Source organism: Microtus oregoni, unplaced genomic scaffold (assembly GCF_018167655.1).
Source record: "Microtus oregoni isolate MIOR12 unplaced genomic scaffold, Mior012 000031F_ref0000149, whole genome shotgun sequence".
Lineage (NCBI taxonomy): Eukaryota > Metazoa > Chordata > Mammalia > Rodentia > Cricetidae > Microtus > Microtus oregoni.
In genome coordinates, this window is record NW_024543090.1 from 2,265,717 (window position 1) to 2,285,918 (window position 20,202).

The 20,202-nt window shown below is 45.5% G+C and overlaps 1 protein-coding gene across 2 annotated transcripts in view; it reads right to left on the bottom strand.

Annotated features, from left to right (window-relative positions):
- Prr5l (proline rich 5 like) overlaps positions 1–18,123 on the bottom strand; it is a 179,232-nt gene extending 161,109 nt beyond the window's left edge. For both annotated transcript variants that reach the window (XM_041679263.1, XM_041679266.1), the window contains exon 1: positions 17,998–18,123. The gene's annotated coding sequence lies outside the window, so the exon portion shown is untranslated. The remainder of the gene's footprint in view (positions 1–17,997) is intronic.
- Between the last annotated feature and the right edge of the window lie 2,079 nt (positions 18,124–20,202).

Genomic DNA, 20,202 nt, shown 5'->3' on the forward strand with positions numbered 1-20,202 from the left:
CTTACAAATATATTACTTGTGCTTTTGTCTCAGGATTGGCTCCTAGGAAAACTGATTAAGACACTTAGTTCCACTCCAGTTAATTCTCTCTGGATAGATGCTGATGGCCTCTTCCGTCAGGTGCAGATGACTCATGTGGTCCAGTGGAGTAAATTTAAAAGGTTGTGGTGCTGATGCAATGGGCTAGACATGTAGGAGCTGTGTGAAAATGTGCTGGCAAATTATGACCAAATGACAAGTCGTTGTCAGTAACAACTGATTGCCGTTATTGTATGCTGTCATAGACTTGTGAACTGATCCTGTCTCAGAGGAAGGGGTACAGCATACAGCTCTGTCAAGCCATACATGGGTGTTCTTCTGAGATGACTTTTATATCTGGGTGCAAATATCAAGCTCTGCTCAGATACTGACATCAAGGCAAAGAGCCACCACATGCAACTCTAGGATAACAGTGGGTGGTTAACAGATACATTGATGTTTGCAGAACCATAGAAAATACGATATAAGGACAGCTGAGCTGGGCAGTGGTGGCGCATGCCTTCAATTCCAGTCCTCAAGAGGCAGAAGCAAGTAGATCTTTATGAGTTTGAGGCTAGCCTGTCTACAGTGAGAACCAGAGCCAGCAAGTCTACACAGAGAAACCCTGTTTCATAACCTTCCCCATAAAGAAAAGCTGAATTGTTGGGTGTTGTTGAGTCTTCTCATCCTTATGTTGAGTTTAACAGCACACACACACACACACACAGAGAGAGAGAGAGAGAGAGAGAGAGAGAGAGAGAGAGAGAGAGAGAGACTGTAACTCTGGATTTCCAGTTACAATAAGAAATACAGATCTAAGGGGAAGAGAAGAAGATGAAAACTTCGGAGAGACTTTGAGGTCATATGCCACCAACATGCCCACTATTGCCACCACCCGTGCTTGCCAAGTATCTTTACTGTGTCAGTATTTTTTTAAACAGGCTAAAAAGAACCCTAAGGGTGCTAGGTAGGAACTTGACACTGAAAGACTTACTACTAAAAGTTAACACTGAAAGACTTGGTACTAAATGATGATGGTGTAGACTGTACTCAGTGATTAGTTTTATATGTTAACTTTGTTGGAAAAGGGCATCCTACTCCTTAAATGCAGTTTAGGAACTAATAATAAACATGCTCCTTCCTTCCTTCTTTCCTTCCTTCCTTCCTTCCTTCCTTCTTTTCTTCCTTCCTTCCTTTTTGTTTTGATTTCCAGACAGGATTTCTCTGTGTAGCCCCGACTGTCCTGAAACTCATTCTATAGTCAAGGTTGGCCTTGAATTCAGGGATCTGCCCCCCTCTGCCTTCGGAGTGCTGGAATTAAAGGTGTGCACCACTACCACCTGGCAACTATTTTATTTTTATAACCACCTCCATCTTGAAGATAAGGACAGTGAGATTCAAAGAGGTTGAATTACTTATCCAAAGGCGCAGACTAGACAAAAGCCAGGCTGTGGCAAGCAGCTGTGGCCCAACCCATGCCACACCCCTCACTCTTTCCTCCACATACTGCATGTGAGAGGCGATGATGAAATGCATGGTTTAGCAATTTCTTGGCCATGAAGTTGATTTAGGTGACAAGGGGTCACAAACAGTTTATTAAAATTTCAGTTTGGGTTGCTTCAAGAAGCTCACCACGATACCTCCAGTTCATTCCCGTGATAAGCTCTTCTCAAGGCTGCTGTCCTAGGAGCTGCTTTAATGGGACATGTCCTCACAGCTTGTCTCCATGTCTACACACTTGAGTAAAGCCCCCAAATATCAGTCTGCTATTGCCCCGATGATGCTATGAAAAACAAAAACGACTTTGTGGCCTAAGAAAACAAGCACATGGGCTGGAGAGATGACTTAGTGGATAAAATGTTGGCTGCACATGCAGGAGGACCAGAGTTCGGATTCCCAGAACCTTTGTAAAAATGACAACATGTGTCTGTAATTCCAGTTCCTCTATGTCAAAATAGGACGTGACACAGAAAAAGCCTTAGACCTCCCAGGCCAGCTAGCATGTCATACCGAGTACCTGCCTCAAGCAAGGGTTGAAGGCGAGGGTTAACTCAAAAGGTGTCTTCTGAGTTTCACAAATGTGACCTGGTATTTTTACCTGAAATCATACAAATGAATACACACACACACACACACACTAAAAAGAAGAAAAAAGAAAAACACTAATATGCCTTACTTGAAGATCTGTAGGTGGGCTAGAAGAATCCTTCGTCTAGTTGGGCTGAGTTCTGTTTCCTATGATGAATTCTGTTTGGGGTCTCGAGAGAAAGGACTGCAGCTACCCTCAGCATGCTCTCTCCAGCCAGGCAAACTGCAGAAGCATTGTTTAGCCTCAACCACCCAATCTGTACTATCATACCCCATTAGCAAAACAAATCCAAGGACGTGTGCAAGCTTCAGATGACCCCATGGTGGAGAAGGAGAGTGGAGATTTGCTGACTGACACCCGTCCCCCATGCTAGGTAAGTAAGAGTGTGCTTCCCTGCGAGAAGGTAAGAACGCCTTTCCTAAGTCCTTCAAACCTAAAATTCTCCCAATTTCCAAAATCAAGCCTGCAAACAGACCTGTCACCCTGAAGAGACTTCTCCTGGGAGCCCAGAGAGAGTTAAATATCCACCAACCAGCCTAGAGACATCCAAGAAGGAATTATCTGTGATTCTGGGATAATTCAAAAGCAGCCGCTTTGCTCCTATGATCTATGCAAACCAAGTCTGCAGCACCCTGCGTCATAAAGGCTGCAACCTGGGATAAAACAGGAGGGCAGATGTGGGCATTTCACACCCTCTACCTTCAAGGCGTTCACTGTCTCAGCGTTATAACCTGAGAAAATACGCTAAAGGAGGGGAGATTTACTTCAGTCTTCCATTTCAGCCCATAGTCACCTGACCGTGCACTTGGATACTTCACGGTAGGCAGAAAACAGCTCACTGTGTATATTAACCTCACGTAAGGCCCCGTGCCCAACAGAAGATCGCCAATGCAAAATGAACTCAATCTCATATTGTTTTTGTAGGCATTTTTTGTCTTATTGGCCTTTTGCTTGTAAATTATGGTTTCCAATTTTGTTTTTATGAGTTTGTGTGTGTGTGTGTGTGTGTGTTTCTTGTGTTTTTATTTTCCTTTTTAAAAAGATTCTGGTTTTGTCTTTGTGTTTGCCCGTTTGTTTTTAAACAAAGAGAGAAAGAAAGGTGAAGTGTTGGGTGGGTGGGGAGGTAGAGAGAGCTGGGAGGAGTTGGGGGAGAGGAACCTCGATCAGAATAGATTATGTTTACATTAATAACATATTTTTTAAAAAAGAATATTTGTTAACACAGTTTTTAAGCACACCCTCGTGTATCATCCTTGCCTGGGAGTTTAAGGCAAGGCAGCCACTTACTAGTCGCGTGCATCCCTGCATCCCGTTATCACCTAACTCGCTCACTGCATTTTTGCACTGGCCCGTGTCCCGGAATTGCTGTGAGGCGAACGACATTGCGGAGGAAGTCTTTGAGACCTGACAGGGTCTGGAAGCTGTGCGGGGTGCAGTGCCACATGGCCATGGCTTTTATGGCAGGGAATTTGGAAACTTTCAAGTAAGAAAATATGGGCCAGTGACAGCGGCCGTCCTTTCCCCATGTTTAGTTTGTCGCCCCCTAGCTGCCGCTTCCAGAACTCATTATACAACCTTCTCAAATTGGGAAGGGCTCCCAGCAGGTAGCATCAATGAGGGCTCCTACACCATGGCTGCCATTGGTGGGACCCCAGGAGGAAGATGGATGGCTGCTCTTATTTTAAAAACATTACAGTTTGTACAAGTTCCCTTTTCATGAGAAAAAATACAATCAGTTTAAGCAAGAGGAAAGCGTGTTCTAGGTTCCACCGCCCGAAGGAAACGCCCTAGACACAGGTATGTCCTCCAAAGGTTTTGGTGCTGGCTGCTTTCGAGAAGAAAAAGGAAACTGACAAGCAGCCAGCCAGGTTCCCAGGGGTAGCCTCCCACAGCAGCCTTGGGGAAGAGCCTGGTCGAGTTTTCAGGAGAAGGGTACAACTGTGCACAATCTGAAAAGAATGCTGGACCCGTCCTCTGGATAAGCAAGTCTGCTTGGAGGGAGGGGGAGAAATAAGAGAAAAGTACAAACCAAATTGTTATCTGAGGTTTCTGTCCTGCCTGGTTCCCTCATTTGTTAAGTCCCAAAGAAATCACACAGAGGTCTACATTAATCATAAACTGATTGGCCCATTACTCAGGCTTCTTATTAACTCTTAAAACTTACATCAGCGCATTATTTTTATCTGTGTTAGCCACATGGCTCAGTACCTTCTTCAGCGGGGTAGTCACATCTTGCTTCTTCTGTGTCTGGGCAGGACTGCAAAGGTAGCTTCCCTCTTCCTAGAATTTCCCTGTTCTCATTGACCTGCCGCTACTTCCTGTCTGGTTGTCCCACCTACACTTCCTGCTTGACTACTGGGCAATCAGCATTTATTTAAAACATAATTGACAATTGTCCTGCACCACCAAATGCTTATGAAAAAGGCCACAATGAAACCCAATACGTATGCTAACTTAATAAAATTAACTTTAAAACCAGGCAGTGGTGGCACATGCCTGTAATCCCAGCATTCAGGAGGCAGAGGCAGGTGGATCTCTGTGAGTTCAAGGCCAGTCTGGTCTACATAGTGAGTTCCAGGACAGGCTTCAAAGCTACACAGAGAAAGTCTGTCTCAAAAAAAAAATTAACTTTAAAATGTGTTGAGTGAGCTGTGGGCCTGCTTTTCGTCCCGCCTGGCTCCCGCCCTGCTAGCTTTACACCAGAAATAACAACACACAAACTGTATTCTTTTAAACACTGCTTGGCCCATTAACTCTAGCCCTTACAGGCTAATTCTCATATCCTGATCAACCCATCTCTAAGAATCTGTGTAGCATCAGTCTTACCGGGAAAGATTCAGCATGTCTGACCTGGCAGCTTGCTTCATGGCATCTGCCTGGGAGAGGGGAGCATGGCAAGTTTCAATATAGGAATTCGTGGGAGGCGTGAGCATGGCATTCAGAGTTTGGCACCTGGTATAAAATTAAACTATTTATAGTCCATAACAGCTCAGTGATTTAAAACACGTTCTCAAATGTGGCTCATTTTAAACATATTTATCACTCCAAAAAAGAAACCCAACAGCATCTCTCTATTCCCATGCTTGCCCCCATGCCTTTTAATGACTTACCCACCTCCTTCTTTTCTTCTGGAAATGTTCTACAGTAGATTTATCTATTATAATGTTGTTTCTGACTCATTTCTTTCACTTAGCATGTTTCCAAGATTGTCCATATTCTAGCAGCTATCAGTATTTAATCTCTCTTTAATGCTGAGTAATATTCCAGTTTACTGTAATAATACAGTAATATTCCAAATATATTATACATATATATGCTAGTTTACAGATATACTTTATATATGCCAGTTTATAGATATACTAATTTTATATTTAACCCTTCATTAGTTGGTGGATACTTGAGTTACATCTATCTTTGATACGCTACAAACAAAACTGCTATGAACATTTTTTTGTGCAGACATCTATTTCCATTTCTCCTGGGAATAGACCTAGAAGGGAACTTCTTGGATTAAATTACAGTCTGGGTTTTCCCTCTCGAGGAAACGTCAGACTGTCTTCCAAGGTAGCAGCAGCATTTTCCACTGTGACCAGCAGGGGGCGGGTTTTCTCATTTCTCTCTACCCTCACCAACATTTCTTACCTGCTTGATTATCTTATTGTGCCTATCCCTGTGGGTGTGAAGTGCGGAGTTGAAGTGCACTTCCATGGTGTCTGTAGAAGCATTACTTCACTAGTGCAATTGTACAGAGGGGGAAAGTGAGGTACAGAGAATCAAACTAATTCACACGCAAACACTTGGTGTACACACTTACATATCAACACAATGTGCAAAAGAAAGTATGAGTATGTGTGTGTGTGTGTCTATGAGTGCTTGTCTGCTCCATGTGTGCCTTCAGAGGCCAGAAGGTAGTGGTGCATTCCCTAGGCTGGGGTTCCAGGAAGACATGTGCTGGGAACCAAATTCAGGTCCTCCGGGAAAACGGCAAATACTCTTAAACCACTGAGCCTTCTCTCCAGCCTTGTTTGTGAAAACTAATGACAACTCCACTTGCTTATCTTCAGGGTTTATCAAAGGACAGGGAAGGTCAGATGGGATGAATTCCAAGACAAATTGCTAGTGAAAAGTTACAGAACCACACATACAGTATGAACGTGTTTACCTTTGTGAACGTATGGGCTGGAAGACTGTATACCACATTGTCACAATATTGCCTAGAAAGGGCTGGGGAAATGGCTTAGCAGAAAAGACTGCATACTGATCTACCAGAGAACCTGTGCTCTGTTCCCAATCTTCACATCAGGCAGGTCAAGAACACGTGTTACTTAGCAGCAGGGGAGCGATACCCTCTTCAGTCCTCCATGGGCACAAACACACATGTGATGTACATAACCATACACACATAGAGAGAGAGACAGAGACAGAGAGAAAGAGACAGAGGGAAAGACACACACTAGCATACAGAAATAAAAATACAATCTATAGAAAGAGTATCAACTTGGTCAAAAGATCCGGGTGCTAGAGGACACCCATAGGCCTGGCTGGCACTGGTAGAGGGACATCCAGGCTGGCAGAGGAAACCTGAGATGCCCTTGCCCTCAGTCACATGACTTGGGCCACAGCCCAGAGGATGTGAGCTCTAGAGAACTGGCCCCGCCCCTTGTCAGCAGGGAAGTGGCATGGGAACGGGAAAGATGTGTTGTGCCCCCCATCCCACCTCACTGCAGGCGGGAGAACTGTCCCTGAGAGCCCCGTCTCTCACCAGTTACAGCCATCCAGGGAGCGGGCCCACACCTTGCCTGGGCAGCACAGTAGAGCTGGGCCTGGGGGCATAGGCACAGGAGATCCACCTCGAGGGGTGAGGCAGAAGAGTTGGTTCCACCTCTCACCAGGGCATCGCTGGCGAGCAGACCCTGCTGGTGGGGGTATAGGAGGGTGGGCAGCTTGACAAACTCAGCTACCACCCAGGCCCAGATCCAGGGCTTTGAGCTGGCCCGCCCCAGCATCTGCCCCATCTGTAAACTGCTGGAGCATGTGAAAAAGCTGATCCTGCAGATCCAAAGCTGCAGGATCTCCATGACATAGAGCAACAACAAGGCATCCGAGAGGAGTCCCGTGGGGATCTGGTCTCAACCGTGTAGCAGAAGCCAGAGACCTCAGACTACACATTTGCAAAGAGAGACGTCTGGACTAATGAACAGACTGTGAGACACACCACGGCACATTGCAGCTTCCAGGGAAAGAGGTTCTTTAATTTTAATTTTTTATCTTTTTTTGTTTTCTTTGGGGGGAAGGTTGCAAGGGCAGAGGGCAGGTATGGAGGGGCAGGAAAATGAGTGGAGCTGATATAAAATTCACAAAGAATCAATGAAGAAATAAGCTACAGGAAGGCAAGGCTTTTGTCATCTTTGTGCACGGCTCTGTCGCCGATCCTTTACATAGTGTGTAGCATGGAACAGCAGGTGACCAAAGAGTTCTCAGGAAGGTATGGCGAGAGGGGACTGCAGAGGAGCTTGTGTTTTATTCTGCAGACCTGTGTCCTCTGTGCCCGACACGGCATAGTGCTTGCCCCCACCGCCACCACCATGGAAAAACCAACCAGGAATCTTGAGGCCTTGAGGGGGACAAAAGAATGGTAAAAGGCGACCCTCGGAGATGTTGATGTGAGACAGAAAAGTGGCCTCAGTGGCCTTCAAGGGTGCTATTGATTCTTCTGGACCATGGTGCTCTGCCCTTCAAATGGGTTCAATTTGTTCTCAGTACAGCTCCATCTCTGAAGGCTGATTACTTTCCCGGGAAGAATCCTGTTCACTGGGAACCCCCACCTAATCAATAAACCACTCTTCTAGGGAACAGGCATCCGATGTCAAGATACTAGCACTGAGTCTTGTTTTCATGCCTAAGAAGATCCCACAAATCAATAAGCATTAGAAGACATGGCCATGTTCTTTTCTTTCTATCGCTTTCCAATATTTGCTTAATTTCTCATACCGGTTAAGCATTCTGAAGAGGCTCACGGATCAAGGGCTTCTGGTGAGTACACACAGGTGTGTGATCATGCCATCCAAGGCTAAGGCTACGATCGCTAGGTCGAGGAACTATTAGAGAAGGGACTGGGAACTGGGGTTTGCCTGGACTGACAATCAGCTGAGGGCACAAGGGTACAGGAATGGCCTAGGTATTACAGCAGCTGCAGATTACAGGGCTCACACCGTACAAATGACAAGTTGCACCAATGATTGTTAGCAGAAGCCAGGACAAGGGGAACGTGAGCTGACTGCACAACAAGCCACCCAGCTGGGCCGAGGAGCACGCTAAGGGGCTGCTAGCACTTGCTCAAGTTTTTAACAATTAGAGCATTTTTGTGCTCCCTCATTCTGCTCCATTTCTCAGGCCAGTGCTATGCAAGCTCAGGTTTTCAGTGGCGGAACAAACTGATCTCTTCTTTGATGTCAGTTATGAATACTTGCTCTGAAATTTCCCCGTCCCCTCCCCTTTGTCTCCATCTCCACTGTTACTTTGTTACTTTGTCTCCTTCAAGGCTCCACTACCAGTTGCCTTGACTGACTGTTCCACAAGGCTTCCTGCCTAAACTGGTGGCCAAGTCCCCATACAGAAACCTGAGTGGCCTGGAGCAACACTGTAACGCAGTCTTTAAAGCATAGGCCTTGAAGTCAGGCCACCTCAGTTAGAATCCAGTGTCCTTCAGACCTGGGGTGACCTTTACAAGTTACCCGGTCCTTCTGAGCTTGGTTGGTTTACACATCAAAGAGAGATTCTAGTGTGCACGTAGTTGGTAAGGGCTCAGCAAAGCTAAAGTAGTATAGACTAAGTGTTTGGAACTGGAACAATTGGGTCCTTATAGCCCCATGCCTGTTAGCTGGCCTGTTTCAAAAACATATCCATCCACCTCTTTACAGTGTGCTGAGAATAAAATCCAGATCACTTCCTGAAACACACAGTCATACATGCGCACATGCATGCATGCATACACACACACAAACACACACATACACACACACACACATACACACCATACACACACACACATACACACACACACACACACACATACATAAGCCTGTGGGACCTGATCTTCCTGCCTGTCACTCACCCTTCAGTGACTAAGCCATTGCTTCCCATCCCACACTGACATTGAATGTCTGTCTATTACTGTAGGAAGATGGGCCCCCAGGCCTACAGACACTCTTCCCTGTGCCTGGAACATTCCTGATCCACTGTCTCTCAAGTCTTAGGTGGCATTTTCTTTGGGATATTTATGTCGCCTGTGTCAATCAATGCCTTTGAAGAAATGTCCTTTCTCATCCATGTCCTTGATACTTTGAATTTAAGTTTTCATTGTGAAGCCTAAACTTTCATGCTCTCCCAGCAATTGAGAATGTTTTACGCGTGTTTGTCTCTCTATCTCTTTCTATAAATATTATTTTTATGTAAATTACAGGCACCATGGATTTTCCCCATGAGTCTTCCAACTTAATTTTCCAAAAGAAAAGTGAAGGGCTATTCTCCCAACTAACAGGAGATATTAGGACCATAGTTTAAAATGACTGATTCTCTAGTATCACTTACTACTTGGTCCTCATTCCCATTCCCCCCCCCAAATTATTCTCCAATGTTCCATCAAATCTCCTGCGCTGCTCTTCCTGTATGCTGTGTCAGCTCGAGAGGCACCAGCACATCCTGTTTTCCATGCAAGCACTCAGCCCTGTTGACGTTTGCTGAAAGAGTAGTTACCATGTCTCAGTCTCTCCAGTTAGGAAGGATTCTCTGTTTATTCCATCCACACACAGATGCACACACACACACACACACACACAATATATATACACACACACCATACACACACATCTACACACATATGCACACATACCACACACAAACACATCATCCACACACACATGCACACACATATGCACACACACCATACACACGCACACACACCACACATACCACACACACCATACATACATACCATCCACAAACACACACACATGCACGCACATATGCACACACACACCATACACACACCATCCACAAACACACACACACCATCCACACACCATTCACACACACACACCATACACACACCATCCACAAACACACACACACATATACACACACACACCATACACACACACACACACACACACACACACACACACATATACACACACACACATATACATGTGCTTTCCATAGATCAGATCAGAAACTCCGGGCATTTCTGTGTCCCTCCCTTGGCTGGTCCCACTGGTACCCACACTCTGTCTTTTCCCCTGTGGCTTTGCTTGTTTCTCTGCGTGTTTCTGAAATTCACACTCATGGGGTGTAAAGTATTTGCACTGGGTGAACAGCTGCTACACATTGATTACACAGATAACAGGAAGCAGACTGAGACACTGGGTGTGGCTTGAGCATATGAGATCTCAGAGCCCTCCTCCACAGTGACACACTTCCTCCAACAAAGTCACACTTCCTAACAGTGTCAATCCCTCTGGAGGTCATTTTCTTTCAAGCCACCACAGACACCCTCCTTCCGATACCTATGTTCTCTTAAAAACCCAGAGAGTAACCCAAAAGCCTCTCCTGGTGAGGGTTCACAAAAGCTTCTGACATGACATGAACTAAACTGCTGGACAGACAAACAGAAAACGCATTCTGTCCTTCCCCCATCTCCCTTCCAACTGCATCCCCAGCCTTCTAGGTTCTGTTGCTTGGAGCTCAGCTCCACCCCAGCCCAACCCAGCCCTCCACTGCCATTAGATGATCCCGTGGGTATAATGTTTCCAAATGGCTGCAGAGAAATCCATGGCTTCCCTTTCTGAGGCATAACGTTTGTTTGTTTGTTTGTTTGTTTGTTTGTTTTTTAAAGCATAGTTTTAAGGTAGAGTCTTATATTTTTGAAGCCCTCTAGGCAACAGGCTCCTAAGGAAGCAAGCGATGGCACGGCCCTTCTGCCTCCCGTTAAGATCCTGAGTAAATGCCATCGCTTTAATGTGCTCCGACAAAGAGACACTTCACTCCCATTCATTCTCCCACCTTTTCACTTAAACTGTGGGGAGGAGAAGGGGCTTTTCAACCATCAAAGGCATCTCCTTGGAAGAAGAAACTCATCTCACGCTGCACCTGTCACGCCTGTCGGCGTCTCTACATCACAGACATAACGACCTTCAGAACGCTCACCAGAGGAGGACGCTTATGCAGTGCACACCTAACTGTGACAGGCAAAAAAGAAAAAAAAAAAGGCTTAAAGTATCTCGGATGCTGATGGCCCAGAGAAGGGTAGATGGATATGAGCTAAATCTGGACTCTTCACTTCCCTCCTCCAAACCCCATCTTGGGTGAATTCTTTAACCTTTCCTAGTTCCAGGTGCTTCTCCCATCTGTGGATAATAATATCCTAGGGTTCTCTGTGAAAGCAAAATGAGGTGTTGTTTGGGGAGCAGGAAGTAGAAGCTATTCTGGTCTCAGTTTAAGCTGAATAGCCGGCACATTCCAAGCAAGCAGGGATGCCAGGATGCAGAAGGAAGGCCAGCAGTTGCACGAAGCGCGTGTCCCCTTTCTATCGCCATTCTGGCACACAAAGGAGGCTGGACAAGGGAGACAGCTGGCAGGTGACAGGAGGAGTTTGGGGGAAAGCAACGAGGACGCTCTCAGCTCCAACCATCAGCACCCAACTATTGCCCCAAAGAGTGGCTTCAGAGTCCAGGGGTAAGTTGATCCCGAATTTCCTGAGAAACCGAAACACTGACTTCCACAGTGGTTGCACAAGATGGCATTCCCACCAGCAATGGATGAGGGTACCCGTTCCTCCACAGCCTCTCCAGCAAAGGTTATCCTTGGTGTTTTTGACTTTAGCCATTCTGACAGGTGTAAGATGATATCTCAAAGTTGTTTTGATTTGCATTTCCCTGATTGCTAAGGAGGTTGAGCATGACCTTAAGTGTCTTTTGGCCATTTGAACTTCCTCTGCTGAGAATTCTCTGTTCAGTTCAGTGCCCCATTTTTTAATTGGGTTAATTAGCATTTTAAAGTCTAGTTTCTTGAGTTCTTTATATATTTTGGAGATCAGACCTTTGTCTGTTGTGGGGTTGGTGAAGATCTTCTCCCGTGCACCCACCCACTGAGACAGTGGAGCTGATCTACTGGGAGCTCACCAAGGCCAGCTGGACTGTGACCGAAAAAGCATGGGATAAAACCGGACTCTCTGAACATGGCGAACAATGAGGGCTGATGAGACGCTAAGGACAATGGCACGGGGTTTTGATCCTACTTAATGTGCTGGCTTTGTGGAAGCCTAGCCAGTTTGGATGTTCACCTTCCTAGATATGGATGGAGGGGGGAGGACCTAGGACTTACCACAGGGCAGGGAACCCGGACTGCTCTGTGGACTGGAGAGGGAGGGGGAGAGGAGTGGGGGGAGGGGGAGAAGGGTGGGAGGAGGGGGAGAAGGGTGGGAGGAGGGGGAGGGAAATGGGAGGCTGGGAGGAGGTGGAAACTTGTTTTTTGTTTATGTTTTTCTTTCTTCTTTTCTTAATAAAAAAAATTATAAAAAAAGAAGTGAAAAAAAAATAATAAATATATCAATACATTGATAAGAAAAAAAAAAGAGTGGCTTCAGAGGAACACAGTGTCCCTTCAGAGGAATGCAGTGTCGCTCGAGCTGAGATGTTTCTGAGGACATAGGTCTGCATCATGCTTTAGAAACCCAAAGAAAGGGGAAACCAAGGAGGAGGTAGCAAGCTGGAATAATGGGGCTTGCCTGGGTAAACCGCGATTATTTTCCACAAGCCTGAGACACACCACAGGTAACCTGTGGACTCTGTAGCTCCTTGTTTATGTGGAAGCTATTAATACCTGTGTGCCTCCCAAATTCACAAGCTGTCCCCAATAGTTCAGGATAGTACTGTATAAGAAACCAGGACTTCTAAAAAGCTGATTATGGGCCGTAAAAATGGCTCAGTGGGTAATTGAACTTGCTGTCAACCCAAATGACCTGAGTCCAATCCCAGCAACCTGCATGGTGGAAAAAGAAAAGTGATTCACACAACTTGTCTTCTGGTCTCCATGAATACTCCACACACACACACACACAAACACACAATTTGTCTTCTGGTCTCTATGTATGCACTGTGACACACACAACACACACACACACAAGTTGTCTTCCGGTCTCCACATATGCATTCTGGCACACACGCAACACACACATACAACTAAATCACTATTTTAAAAGTTGATTGTGTTAAATGACGAGGTCCTTAGTGTAGAACCTAAAGCAGTGTACACCAGGGTTTTGTAAAAACACAGCAGATGAAGCCGGGCGGTGGTGGCGCACGCCTTCAATCCCAGCACTTGGGAGGCAGAGGCAGGCGGATCTCTGTAAGTTCGAGACCAGCCTGGTCTACAAGAGCTAGTTCCAGGACAGGCTCCAAAACCACAGAGAAACCCTGTCTCGAAAAACCAAAAAAAAATAAAATAAAATAAAAAAATAAAAAATTAAAAAAACACAGCAGATGAACACAGTGGGAAGACAGGCACCTGCAAGAGCTATCCTTGGCTTTGGACTTCGAGTCTCTAAATTTAAGTTATTTAATTCCCCAAGTCTTGTGTGTCTGTAGCAGTCCTGTCTCTGATGCTTAAGGAGGGAGACTTAGGCAGCCACTTCCTGGGGTGTTCAGAGATCCTCAAAATTTACTAAAAAGGGCGCTCTCTGAAGTGCCCACAGATCACACTAAAAGATAAAACTTAGGGCCCAGCCAGTGTCACCAGCTATATGTTAAGCATCCTTTAAAGACCATATACTAAATGCCTAGTCACCAGCCTGAGGTAGTATCAGCACTGGGGTGGAAGCCATGGGACACTGGGCCTCTGGAGGAAGTTGGGTCACTGGGACTGTGTCCTTGATGGGGACGTCTGGAACTTAGCCTCTCCCTCTCTTGTTATGGTTGGTTTTAAAATCAACTTGCCACACATTAGAGCCACCTGAGGAAAGAGCCTTACCTAAAAACCTGTCCCGATAGCCTTGATAGAGCTGGGAAGACACACCCTGGTCGTGCTAGCAGCCTAGGTTAAATAGGTAGTCAGAAGGAGGGTTGTCTGACCTTTCGCTAGGTCGGCCTTCCCTCTGGCCTCACGTTGATTTGTGCTGCTTTCAGCAGCAGCAGAACCAGCATTTCCAAGCTGTTTTCCTGGGATAGGGACCAGAGGACCTTCTGGACTTCCTGCACCAGATAAGAACTGCTGAGGCCCTCACTACATGGACTACGATACTACCAGTTGCTGCTTTCCAGTGCGAGGCAGCCACTGTGGGACTACTCCGACTGTTGAGACACCAGTCTCAAGTGTTAGGTCCAAAGGAAACTCCATTTCCCCAAATTCTGGTGGTTAGACAAAAGCCAGAACTCCTTGGAAGCTTGTGAAGCTGGTTCCCCTCTACCAAAAGAGCCATTTCCCTGTCACTGGCAGAAAAGACAAATGGCTCTCCGTGGTATCTAATAGCATACCAAGGCACATCCTGGCCTCCAAGAGCACTCAGTATCACAAGTACACATTTCAGAGTCCATGCTGGCCTCCTGGCTCTTCTCCCCTCCTCCCCTCCCCTAAACTTCAGCTCATGGCTTTCCCTCCTGACAGCTACTCATTCTTATAACCCTACTATTTCAGCTCTATGTGCTTTCTTTGGCCTGTGGTTCTTTTTGTCTTCTTTGCTAGATCCCCCTCCTGCCCCTCTCCACTCCGGTACCTCTCTCTCTCCCTCTCTCCTCTCCTGTCCCCTCCCTGCTTGGATCTCCTGTACTGCTCCTGCTTCTCTCATTTCTGTTTCTCTCATGGTGAGGTTACCATGTTTAATCTACAGCTTTCTCACTCTGCTCTAGATTCTTCCAGATGTCTCTGGCTTCTCTCTCCCTCATGGCTACAGTAAAAAGCTTCTCCTTAGCCAAGCCATGGAGTGGTCATATTGTCAGTTCATACGTCAAGGACCTAGGAACTACTGGGTTCTCCATGATTCAGGTGTGATTTGACTGCCATTACTCTTTTCAACCTGACTTAATAAACCCTGATATATATTCTGTATACACACACCATCCCTTTGGTTGTGTTTCCGGGAACCCCAACTAAAACATCTCTCCTCTTTGCTTTCCTGCTGCTGTGAAGGGAACAAATTGCTTCTACTGTGTGTTTCTGCCATGAGGAACCCCACAAAAGTATGGGCCAAAATGAAACTTGGTTCCTTAAAAGCTGATTCATTCAGGTATTTTGTCCAAGTAGCAGAATGTTAAATAACACACCATACATGAACCAAGCTGAAACTTGGGTGGCTTTTCTGCTTCCCCTCCATGGGAGGTGGTGGGGAGGTCGCCACTCCAGATGGTGCTGGAAGTCTGGCATCCCTCACAGGACTGAGAATATCATTTCTCAGTGACACCATGTTAAAATTCTAAGTAAGGAGCCGGTTGGTGGTGGTACAAGCCTTTAACCCCAGCACTTGGGAAGCAGAAGCAGGTGAATTACTGTGAGTTCAAGACCAGCCTGGTCTACAGAGTGAGTTCCAGGACAGCTAGGGCTGTTACACAGAAACCTGCCTTGGGGAAAAAAAAATAAAAAACAAATAAAAAACTAAAGTAAGTAGGAAACTTTTGGTTCCTGAAGGTCATCCAGGAGAATTACAGACTTCTTTAACTTTTATCCTAGGACAACAATGGGGCCTACGGAGAAGAATTAGACAGAGAGGCGGGCAGAAATACAGGTGGCTTCCTGAATATGCTCCCCATGTCCTGTTACGTATACAGCTCCTCAGTCCACCTACAGCCAAGCACGAGGCATCGTCCACTCACAGTCATTACCGTTCCCTCCCTGTCACTGTCGGGGAGTCCGGCTTTGCTCAGACAAAGTTGACGGCTGCAGGTCAGTCATTTCACATGTACTCAGTCTTCCAGCTGCACAGTTTGGGTGCAGAAATCCTACAAAGCCAGGAGGAAATGCCCCCCTCTAACACACCAGTCCATTGAGGGACACTGACTCCCGGCCAGCAGGGAAGCTGGGCAAGCCTCATAGTCAGGTAATGCTCCAGTGAGAACCGAGTTCAAATCTCGCCTCCCTATTTAAAGGTCATGTGACCTTGCATGGAAGATTTCACTTGTCTGTGCCTCTATCTCCTTATCTATTAAATTGGGGTAATATAGCACCTACTTGATTAGGTTATCATCTAGAATAGAAGAAAAAATGCAAAACTCTTAAAGACAGTATCCAACCAGGGCAAAGGACTCAGTACCGAGACTTTCCCTGACACTGCAACGCCTCTCAGAACGAAATGCTGTCATGGTCTCAGTGTATTGGCAGCTTGAGGAGCTCCTGATGGAGACCAGATCCTAAAACCAGACTTCCTGGGCTTGAGTTCTGCAGGAATGGGAAGCACGACTGTGTAAGTGTTTAATGTTATTGCAATTAGCACTGTGATAAAGTAACGTCTATATGTACATGGTATATACAGTAAGACAAAGTAATGTCTATATGTACATGGTATATATCGTAAGACAAAGAAACGTCTATATGTACATGGTATATACAGTAAGATAAAGTATGTCTATATGTACATGGTATATACAGTAAGATAAAGTATGTCTACATGTACATGGTATATACAGTAAGATAAAGTATGTCTACATGTACATGGTATATACAGTAAGATAAAGTATGTCTATATGTACATGGTATATACAGTAAAATAAAGTAACGTCTATATATACATGGTATATACAGTAAGATAAAGTATGTCTATATATACATGGTATATACAGTAAGATAAAGTATGTCTATATATACATGGTATATACAGTAAGATAAAGTATGTCTATATGTACATGGTATATACAGTAAGATAAAGTATGTCTACATGTACATGGTATATACAGTAAGATAAAGTATGTCTACATGTACATGGTATATACAGTAAGATAATAAAGTAATGTCTATAGTACATGGTATATACAGTAAGATTAATAAAGTCTATACATACATGGTATATACAGTAAGAGCTTAGTAATAACAACTGCTCTTTAGAAATGGTTACTTTGATAAACCTCTATGTCCCTGGAGATTCTGGTCACTCATAGGTCTCAGAGGCATTAGGTGTTTACTTCCTCTTACACTGTTGGGGGGGGCAAGAATCTTCCAAGCTTCCATTCTTCCATGATACTGTGACCACCTCTCTCCAACCCCCTTTTTGGAGCATATGTTTCAGTTTGGAGATAATGTTGCCATTGGTCAGAACATGCCACATAAGAAGGCAAAACATCCTTATGCATAAAATGAAATGAATAAATCTTTAAAAATGTTTTAAAAGGCATAGCTTCCCCCTTATTATCATCAGAGTATTGAAGTCAAGACCCTCGGAGACACCAGAATCTGAGAATGCACAAAGCCCTTGTTTTAAAAATTGATAAAGCCTTTTCCATAAGATGTGCATATCTTCCATATACTATGGTCATCACTAGATTGCCGCCCTATCTGGTACAACATAAAGGTTCGGTAACTTTATGTTCTGTGTTGCTTAGAAAACAAGGAAAAATGTCTCTGCATGCTCAGGACAGATGAAATGTAAATGATATTTTTTATTCAACATTGGTTACATTCTTATATGTGGAACCCATGGGTAGCGCAGACTAGGTCTGCTTCCCTGTTGGGAGGCTGTCACACCTGACCACAGTTGCTTTTCCCTGTGTGTGAGCCAGAGGTGTCTGTCTCCAACCCAGAGCCCCATCCTCCTTGGGCTACACTCTCAGCCGCTGCCTGCAGTGGTCCCGCCCTAGGCTCTCAGCCTCTCTCCAAGTTACCTGTCTGGTTCCTTCTCCCAGGGTGGTTCCTACCTTGCACAGGAGAGACGAAGAATCCTGCCCTGCCAGTCTCTTGAAGTGGTGGCATTTTGGCAGTCCAGATCTCCCTGGGCCTCACTCACCACTCTGACCCTTAAGATTGGGGGAAATGGAAGAGAATATGACAACCTGCCCCCTTCTAGCAGGAAATCATAGTTTCGCCAATCCCAGAGCTGATAAACAAGTGCAACACTGGAGAAGGAGGACACAGTGCGGCTCAGGCTATTGTCACAGCCGCTGCTCTGTGCATGCGGGAACAAAGGGGGCCTGTGTACAAACACAGGGACAATACTGTTGTGTTGCCAGCTGCTTCTGTGTTACTCCCGGGGACAGCGGATGAAAAATGAGACCATGGTGAGCTCTGGACCTCACTAATCTTAGCAACCAGGCCATTTAGGACATGGAAAAGACACAGGTACATTCCTGTGGTTTCTATAGTAGGAAACAGGGGACAGTACCCCAAGCGTGATCTATTGCTTACAGGCCATTTTCAATACATGTGAAATCCCCAGCATCTCTCTCCTCTTCCCTTTCCAGCTTTCAAAGATGTTAGAGTAAAAAGAACTGTTGTGGTCCTATGATGCTCAATGCTTAGTTTTCACAAACACAAACAAACTCTAGCCAATATTCTGACTTACAGCCACTTACTCTGTGGTTATCTTCCATGCTTCGGCAACCCCCAAATGTTTTGAAACTATTCAGTGGGAGTTTTTAACCTAAGTAATTGTGCTGGTTAATTTTTAGATATCAACATGTTACAGCCAATAACTCCAATCTGAGAAGGGAGTCTCAAGGGAAGAGTTACTTGGGTTGGGTTAGCCTGGGTGCATATCCCCAGGAGGTTGTCTTAGTTGTTAATTGAGATGGGATGACCCATCTCAATGTGGACAGCACCTTTTCATGGGCTGGACACTGAAGGGTGTAAGAGAGATGAAGGCCAGCTGAACATAAGCAGCAAGCAAACAGCTTGGGTGCCTTTGTTTCGCTCTGGGCTCCTGAGCGTGCTGGTGTGACCAGGGTCTCGAGCTCCTGCTTCAGTGATGCGCTGATACCAGGAACTGTAAGTCAAACCCTTTCTTCCTGTGTGCTGCTTTCTGTCAGCGTTATTATCACAGCAGCAGAGATAAAGCCAGACTGTTTTAATTTACATTTTAATTGCCTGTCCTAAGAAATAAATGAAATCCATGGTAGTTTGGTAACTTACAGTGTGTGCATAAAGATCTCTGTCAAGATGCACTTTTCACAGGAAATAAATAAATAAAACAGAGAAATGAATCTATTCAAAGTCAACATTCAGTCTGGTAGATTTCGGTGCAGGACAGTCTATAACAAGCATGTCTGCCCTTATTCCCACAGCTGCTCAGCTTCCAAGTTTAGAATTTTTGGAAGCCTTTTAACTGACATTTTATCATGCTGATATCTGGCACACTCCACAGCATCTCCAGCCAAGCTCCGAGCACTTCCAATTCCCTCACGTATGGGGAGAAGTTTAGTTAGCAGCATCTGGAACTCCAGTGGGGGAGGAGACTGTTCTGACACCTGCAGTGGCTGCTGAGGCTGCCCACACACCACAACGGCATGCATCAGGTGGTCCATACCCTCGGTGCATCCACCTTTCACTGATAACTAACTCTTCACCTAGCTGTGTTTATTCAGGGAAGAATTAGCATCTTTAAAGTCAGGTAATCAGGAAAGCCCAGCTCCCTCCTTCACAGGTTTCTGGGTTTTTCTTAGTTCTGGAAGCCCATTCTTAAAACTGGGGTCACTTCCCATCTTGCAGCAAAGAGAGCTCCACACATGCCTGTGGAGGTGACTGTTCCGGCCACAGTTTTTGCTCCACTGGGATGTGAGCCTCCCTTAGCACAGGCAAGCAGTGATTAGTGTCTTGTGCCAGAGCTCACAGCCTGCAGCCGCTTTGAACCAGGATGTGAAAAAGGTCACACTTAAAATTGTATGCATTATTTCAAGGCCAGAAACTCTGGAATGGCTCAGCTGAATGACTCTGCCTCAGATCTCCTAAGACGTTTGTGTTGGTCACTGTTTGTCACTGTGACACAATACTCTGCAGGAACGACTCAGAGGAGGGAGGTTCATTTCTGCTCGTGGTTTCAGAAGTTGTAATCTAACATGGCAGAGCAGGGTGGCAGTAATATCCAGGCAAGGCTCCTTACATGATATCAGACAGGACACCAAGCAAAC